Genomic DNA, 8,533 nt, shown 5'->3' on the forward strand with positions numbered 1-8,533 from the left:
TGGGGAGGTAAGGACAGCAGTTATTGTTGAATCATGTAGACAAAAATGATAGTCCCCAGCTTGCCTGGAGTACTTACATCTATAATGTGAATTTCCACCCTCAGTGTGTCCCTTCTAAGAAAAGAAAAAAGAAAAAAAAAAAGAAAAAAAAAAAGGCACATTGTTGTGGTTTGATTCCTCTTCCCTCATTCAGATTTCTTAAGAAAAGCAAGAAGATGAAATCAGAAGGAAGTGAAACTCACTCAACAGCTTGCAGCATAAGGGAGGCTAGGAGAATTCAGAACTCAGAACTCCTCTTCCCATTTGATCCAGGGAGGGAAGAAATTGATGTCTCCCATAATATCACCTTCCTAGCTCTCCAAATTGACCAGAGGTCTGTCCAGACAGTAGGAACTACCGGTTAAATGATACTGCCCAATCAAGATTCTATATATCCTCTTGCATCAGACACTCTGGTCATCCACTTTTCATTTACACTTTCCATTCAGAGGGAAAGATAAAACTGTTCACTTGTCACAAGACGTCCCCTTTTCCCTTTCAGCTCATCTCTGCAGCATGTATGTTCCCTAACCATCCCACCTTCAGCATTAGAGTAAGGCCTTTGGTTTGGGGACCCTCTCTCTCATTTTATTTATTTGGTTCTGGACCACCTGGTCTAGTGATTGGAAACCCTGCCTGTGGCAGGAGGGTTGAATCTAGATGATCTTTGATGTCCTTTTCAAACCAGGTCGTTCTATGATTCTATGATTCTATTAGCTTCAATTTTAATTATACTGTATTATATTGTGTTATCTTGCATTCCAACATCTTATTTAGTAAATTAACTTTCCTCCTCAGGTCATTGCCACTGATTTGTTTTTAGGCCCATTTCCCTACCCTTTCCCCTTTTCCCACTTTCCCCTTTCTTGGGACATGGTTCTGTGTGTTCCCCCTGAGCCTCCTCTTCTCCAGACTAAACAATCCCAGTTCTCTCAGCCACTTCTCATAACACTTATACTCCAGACCTTTGCATCATAGAGCCCAATTCCTGACTCTATACAGGAACACCTAAATATAAGACCATATGTCTGAGAGCAGTGTCCAAACTGTTTCTTGAACTCCAGCAAGCTTGATGCCATGACTACTGTCCTGGCAAGTGTTTCGGTGTCTAACTACCCTCCTAGTTAAGACTGTTTTCTCTATACCCAATCTAAACCTCCCCTGTCAGACTTCATTCTGTTCCCTCCGATTCTATCGCTGGATGTCAGAGAGTGGAAACTAGTGCTGTCCCACTGCTCCCATCATGAGGGGGAGGCCACTGTGAGATCTCCCCTCCTCTTCTCTGGGCTGAACAAACCAAGGGACTTCAGCTGCCTCTCAAATGTCTTCCTCCCTAGACACTTCACCACCTTTGTAGCACTCATTTAGATGCTATCCAATACTTTGAGGTCCTTTTTGTACTGTGTGACACAGGAAACTGCACGCAGTGCTCAAAATGACACTCAAGGCATCTGCTTCATGCATAAAAATAATATCCTGTTCCCTAAATAAATGGAACTCAGTAGCCTGTTAACCTGTGAGTCAAAGCTGTGGTTACTGTTTGGATCTCTCCACCCTCCCTCACGTCACAGCAGCCACTAGACACTGGAAAGAAACACTTGTATACAGATTCCATTTCAAACACATCATAAACATCTTAAAGCCTTCAGCGGATCTTTTGCTGGGGATCGCAAATAGACTTGTTTTTTTCTTACTTGCAAGCACAGCCTTGCTTTACTTTATAATGGCATTTTATTTCACTTTTCTCAGTCTTTCTTCTTAGTATATTCTTATAACTGGCCACAGATTTAAATGTCAGTCAGTGGTTTTAGCTTATCAACTGGATTTATTTCTCTAAATCCTTATTTCCACTCCTTTTCCCTGATGATACAAACTCTTCTATTACCATTCACTTAGCATTAGGCCATCTTTTCCAAAACACTGACTCTGACTGTCCCTCATATATGCAGGTCTTGCTCAGGTTCTCCCCTCTTCTTCTTTACACAAATCCATTTGTTCTGATAGTTTCAAAGGTCCATGACAAAGGATGGTGCCAAAATACTTATTATATAAATAAAATTATTGAAATAAAAACGCATTGTTCTCTCAGAACACAAAACATTGTAGTATTTAGTATCAAGTATGTTCTTAAGCTTAACTTTTATCCCCCTCTCTGAAAAAGTGTTATTGGGAACAGTCATAGAACACTTTCAATTTGTCCATTATTCTGTCATTCTGGACAACCTCTAGATATCCCTCTGAGTTTATCTCACGACATCTGAAGGTACTGAGTATGTTTGGTCTTGCAGAGTTTTGTGTGCTCTGAACAGTGTCCTTCAGCCGTGCAAAACACCACACTTAACATAGTTATGATTTCTACAGGATGAGAAGCTGGCTTGGAGAATGGCCCTGGCAGGAACCACAAGACGTAGTTTTACATATACTCAATTCCCTGGTCTAATTTTGAATAGTCTTAATGGTTTCATCTCCCTGGTGCAGATTATGCATCTTTTACATTTGTTATCAGCTTCTATCCTTGTTCTACTTCACCACACGGCAAAATGGAATTTCTGAGAGTCAGACTGCGCATCCACCTCTGCAGACACAGATAACTCACATTCAGTCTTAAGAAAAGACAGAGGAGATGGGAACACATGGAAATCCACAGAAGGAAAGAATTTGATTTCAAAGTATGTCAAAACAAACAAAATTTGTATTGGAGCATGGCAGTTTACTGTGCCATCTGCTGTTTCTTTATTGTGGGCGGAGAGCTAGTTATGATTACAACAGCACAGGAAAAACATAAACCATAGCCCAGTAATTCAATAAACAGAGCAGCAGTATTCTGCTATTTCTTGTATATCACAAGTCAGCTGCTAACATGAGAAAGCAAGGACCATGGGAACAGAGCTGAGTGCTTGGGCAGAATTTTTAAATATTTCACTGACAGAAAGCCACCTCATAAACTACTTGTATATTCCACATGATTACTTTCTTTGGTTGAGTAGAATGTCAGCTCTCCATGTGATGTTAAGTTTTAGTGGAGAGCAAAAAACCTACTGCAAGCACTTCTGGAAGCAAGAAGTTACTAGTTCAAGATGAAGTGCAACTCATGGAAGAAACTGTCTTCTTCTGTAACCTGATCCAGTAACAGAAATAACAATAAAATTAATTTAAAATTGACAAAAATGTACTACAGATGTTGTAGGCTGTTCAGATGTGTCTGAGGACTGGAATCGCCTCCTCTAATGTAGACGTCCAGGGCGCAAGCAGATGTCTATAGCTCAGCCAGTCACTTGGCTTCATGCCTAGTGACTGGAATGCAGTTTGTCTCATTTTCAAGTGGCTCTTGGTGCCCTGAGCTGGAGCCTGTGCTGAGATGAGCTCTATCCCTAGTGCTCAAATCATGAGTTGTGAAAAACTGAGGGATGTAGGGAACAAATGTCCTGAGGAGCTTGCTGTGAAAGGGAGGTTATAAGAAAGAGTACGGTATGTACTGCTGGGAAATAAGTAGAAAGAAAAACAAAATTAGAAGGGTGTGGTAGTGGAACACTGACACCTCGATAGTGAGAAAACTGTTTTTATTTTCTGCTGAGTTTTGTGAGATAGAGACAGGATTTAGGAGAAACTGTTGTGCTTCAGTGAGTCGGTTTCCTTGTGCTAAGGTGAGAGAGAATAGCAAGGTAACAAGGTCTGAGCCAATGTTTGTATTTGGCAGACATGTGGAAGGAAAAGAAAAGAAGCAAAACCAACTGGTAGTGTTATGTGTTATGAATGCTGCTGATGACTAAAAGTCTACTGGCAATGGGTGTGTCCTGTCTGATGTGCTACAGTGAATGACAGGGATGCTATAGGGAGGGCCCTAACATAGTTAAGCTTTGTTTATGTGTGGGAACTACAGTTAAATTGTACCTCTTAGGTTTTAAATCTGCCTGTTTTGGTGGTGAAACAGTTTTAATTACAGCTAATATTCTGGCACTGAGGAAAAGCTATGGCACCACACAATCATAGTGGTCTTACACTACAAAAGTGTTCATGTTAATTTCTTTCCATGTGTACTGCTATTATTAAATGACTGAAATCCAATTTCACTTCTTATCTGATTCTTGTCCTTCATCTTTGCCCTTGGCTCCACTTTTTGCAGTCTGGGTTTATGGTAGGGTGAGCAGTAGACAGTGTAGTCTAAAAAGAAAAACCTCTATGTCAATTATTACATTTTGGATTTCAGAATAAGTACTAAAGAACTGTGGATAGATGTTATTAGAAGTACAAATCCAACAATAAGCATAACTTTTGAACCATTCTTCCAGGCAGACTGAAAGTACCACATTTTTAAGTGAAGGGGTATGTTATAATTCCAGCTGTGTTCACCAGTCTAGATTATTTGGTCTTTTCCTAAGGGTTCCTTGCAATTAGGCTGGCATTAGGTCCTTATTCAGTCTGTACATAAAGCTTCTACAGACTAATCAATTAAAAACTTTGTTCTGCTTGTGCATGCAACTTGGGCATTACCTGTAAAACTGTCCTTACCTCAGCTCATGATTTCTCACATTTTCACCTTTCTGATTCTCTCCCCTATTTCACCCATTAATGAGCAGCTGTATGATGCTGAGCCCCCTACTAGGGTTAAACCACAACAACTGGCAAGGTGAGAAAACAAAGAAATGGAAGATTTTGAAATAGCTCAATGACAGTGCCATCAGAGAACATCTGGAAATGCACAGAAAAGACAGAAAATTGGCTTGTTGGCAAAAAATAAGAAAGAAGGCAAGTATTCTGCTGAGCTGTCTGGAAGTATCTGAGGCTGCATTTAGCATAGTGATTTATGTTCAGTCAGTTAGAATTCGGTCTTATGAAATACAGTAAATTATACTCCTAAAGCAAAGGGTACATTCTCCAGTCATGAGAAATAAATTGCTGTTCAGTATTTTTTCACCTATTTTCTCATGAACATTATCTTCCACACAGCTCCAATTCTGTTTTTCTGGTTTTTCTTTCTTTCTTTCTTTTTTTATTTATTTTTTTTTTTAATTTTTTTATTTTTTATGTATTTATGTATTTATTTATTTATTTATTCCAGCAAGAAATGTCATAACTCAGGCAAAAATAGCTCAGTTTTCTTTTCCAGTGTCTCATGCTGCCACAGGGACACAGCTTTCATAGACGGTAGGAGAAAATGACAGTACTGTCCAGGTTCCTTTTCAACATGTTGTCCTTTACCGCATGGCTTTTAAGAGCTATTTTTGAATGCTCATTGTAAATAGGAAATTCCAGATGCAGAAGCAACTTTTTACACGGTCTGATAGAGATACTTTAAACTAAAAGAGGAGAATTTTAGGTTAGATGTTAGGGAGAAATTCTTTACTCACAAGGCAGTGAGGTGCTGGCACAGCTGCCCAGAGGAGCTGTGGTGCCCCATTGCTGTAGGTGCTCAAGGCCAGGTCGAATGGGGCCCCGGGCAGCCTGAGCTGGTTGGGGGAAGCCCTGCCCATGGCAGGGGTTTGAAATGGCTGGACTTTGAGGTTCCTTTACAACTAAAACCATTCTGTGATTCTGTGAAGTTAGACAGCTACTGCATAACAGCAGGCAGATTGTAGTCACTGCAGATGACATTTCAAACAGTAGCTGGATATGAAGGTTAAATTGCTGCATCCATCTAAAATACTTCATAGCAAATTACTAACAGCCATTTCAGCTGTACTTTTGCTGACTCCAAGAGCTCTAACCCACAAAGCAGGATAACATCTTGAGGTGACTGTGCGTCAATCAAGAGACATAAACTTGTGAAACCTGGTTTTCATTCCAGTGACTTATCTATTGCCTAGTGAAGCCATCACTTTCTTTGGCTTTGATGCTTATTTATTTATTTATTTATTTTATTTATTTATTGTGCCAGCATACAGTCTCTGCCTCAAAGAAATCCAAAGGATATCAGTAATAACTCTGCAAGTCATTCTGGCATCTGACTTCAGAATTGCTTCAGTGAGGTAACCTTAGTAATACAAGCACTGCTGATTTACTTAAGTAAGTAGCAATTGGTAAGGTCAAAAAAGCAGAGTTTTGGAGGACCTCCTAGTTGTGGTGGGTTAAACATTGCAATGTAAACTGCATACACTGAGGTACATTAGGGAATGAACTAGGCTTTAGAACTTCTGCATGCTGAATGCAAAAATGAAAAATCCCCAGCAAATGTCAGCATTTCTCTCAGGAAGCAAATAAAAGTGACAGAAAAGATAGAACAGAAGCATCCTGTCACTCTGCAAACAAATCCATGGTGATATCTTTAAAGAAAAAAAAATCTATTTTTATTTTAAACAAGATAAGAAATACTAAAAGCTGTCTTTTGAGATAGCTGGTGTGTTCAGGATTTTCAATTATAATGTCAGTTTGAGATATTTTGCTCCAATCTGTATAAATTTGCTCCGAGTAATGACAGATACACCTGGTCAAATAGAAACTATTTCCTTTCTGTGGAAATGATGGACAATGGGCCAGAAAAAGCCTGAACACATGAAAACGTGCTTCCTATTACTGCAAAGAATATATTGAAGAAAACCCCGAGGAGAATGACTTGGAGGTGCTGGATATTGAGAAACTCAACATGAGCCAGTAATGTGCACTTGGAGCCCAGAAAGCCAGATGTATCCTGGGCTACATCAAAGGAAGTGTGACCAGCAGGGTGATGGAGTTGATTGTCCCTCTTCTCTGTCTCTCCCCAGAAGTACTGCATTCAGCTATAGGGCTCCAGCACAAGAAAAATGAGAAATAGTTTAGAGCAGGTCCAGAGGAGGGAAATGGGTTGTTCAGGGAGGTGGTTGACTCACCATCCCGGGAGGTGTTCAAGAAATGTTGTACTGAGGAGTATGGTTTAATGCAGAAATATTTGTGGTAAGTGGACAGCTAGACTGGATGATCTTAGAAACCTTTTCTAACCGTGGTGATTCTCTGATTCTATGATGTTCAGAGGGCTCTACCCTATTGAGACAGGCTGAGAAAGTTGGGATTATTTAGCCCAGAGAAAAGAAGGCTCTGGGAAGAATCTAGGACCTACATGAAAGATGGGAAGGGACTTTTTACAAGAGCATGTAGTGAAAGGATGAGGGGCAATGGCTTTGACTGAAAGAGAGAAGATTTAGATTTCCTATTAGAAAGAAATTATTTACTATGATGCTGATGGAACAGATTGCCCAGAGATGCTATGGATGCCCTGTTCCCAGAGGCCTTTAAAAGCCAGATTGGGTGGGGCTTTAGGTAACCAGGTCTGCTGGGGAGGTGTTTCTGCCCACATCAGGGTGTGGGGTGGTCTCTGAGGTCTCTTCCAACCCAAACAATTAAATGATTCTATAACTTCTTGGACTGAGCATCCTGGTAGACACAAGCTCTGATGTTGAAACAGGTGTGTTCATCTGTAGATGCATGACAGTGACAGATACAGTCACTGTCAAGTTGGACAGTCAAGTTCCATAGCTTTCAGGATCAACAGAAACATTATTGTGTTGCCCTGAAGTTCACCTTGCTCATCTACTCCAGCATACTGAAGAAGACAAATCTCCAGCTAGTATCTTGATGCTGACTGACTTCCGAATTACTTAGCCTTACTAGCAGCAACCTGCCATCTGCTCAGAGGTCTGAGCCCTGAAACATGCCCCAGAGGCCTGCAGTTGGAAGGAACAATAGGCTTTTCCTAAATGTATGTAAGTTCAACACCTAGGTACATTCACACAGTTGAGTGTATAATTGGAGTAACAGACTGGGTTGCTCAACTCATTAGGGCAAACAGTTCTATGGTGGAATGAGAACAGACATGAGCAAAATGATTCTTCTTTAACTGGATTTCTACTAGATGTTTCATGATAAACCCATGTAAAAGAACTCTTAAGAAACCCTAAGAAACATTCTCTCTGCTCTGAGAATGATGCATACTTTGCTGCTGAGTCACAAATTTGGCAGTGCTTATGCTTGCGTGTGTCCTTTTAAAATTGTACTTTTGGTTCCTCATGATTAGTTTCTCTAAAATGAATGTCACACTGCTCTGAGTTCTTACTTGAAAAGTGTGGTTGCAGCAGATACGAGATATCACAATTATGGAAAGAGTGATGTGTGCCAGATTCTGTAAATTAATATTTTATCTCTGACTCTTATGGAGGATTACATATTTCAGATAGGTAGGTGTCATCCTTCTCTGAGAAGGTGTGTTTCTAGCCCGCTCCCTATTTCTATGCTTTCCCTCTTACTGCCAGCTACTAGGATAGATTTCCTTCTCTCAAACCCCACCTATTATCAACTTTCAAACTAGTTTGTGCAGCTTAATAGGAAGAGTTCCTTTGATTATTGTGCAAATAACCACTTACAGCACTCCAAAAAGTCTCTTCTCAGGACTGCTGAGAGTTCCAGTGTTAGCCAGTTACCTTTACACAACTTTTCACTTAAAAACTGCTATTATTAAATGACTGAAATCCAATTTCACTTCTTATCTGATTCTTGTCCTTCATCTTTGCCCTTGGCTCCTCTTTTT

Source organism: Excalfactoria chinensis, chromosome 1 (genome assembly GCF_039878825.1).
Source record: "Excalfactoria chinensis isolate bCotChi1 chromosome 1, bCotChi1.hap2, whole genome shotgun sequence".
NCBI classification, from domain to species: Eukaryota; Metazoa; Chordata; class Aves; order Galliformes; family Phasianidae; genus Excalfactoria; species Excalfactoria chinensis.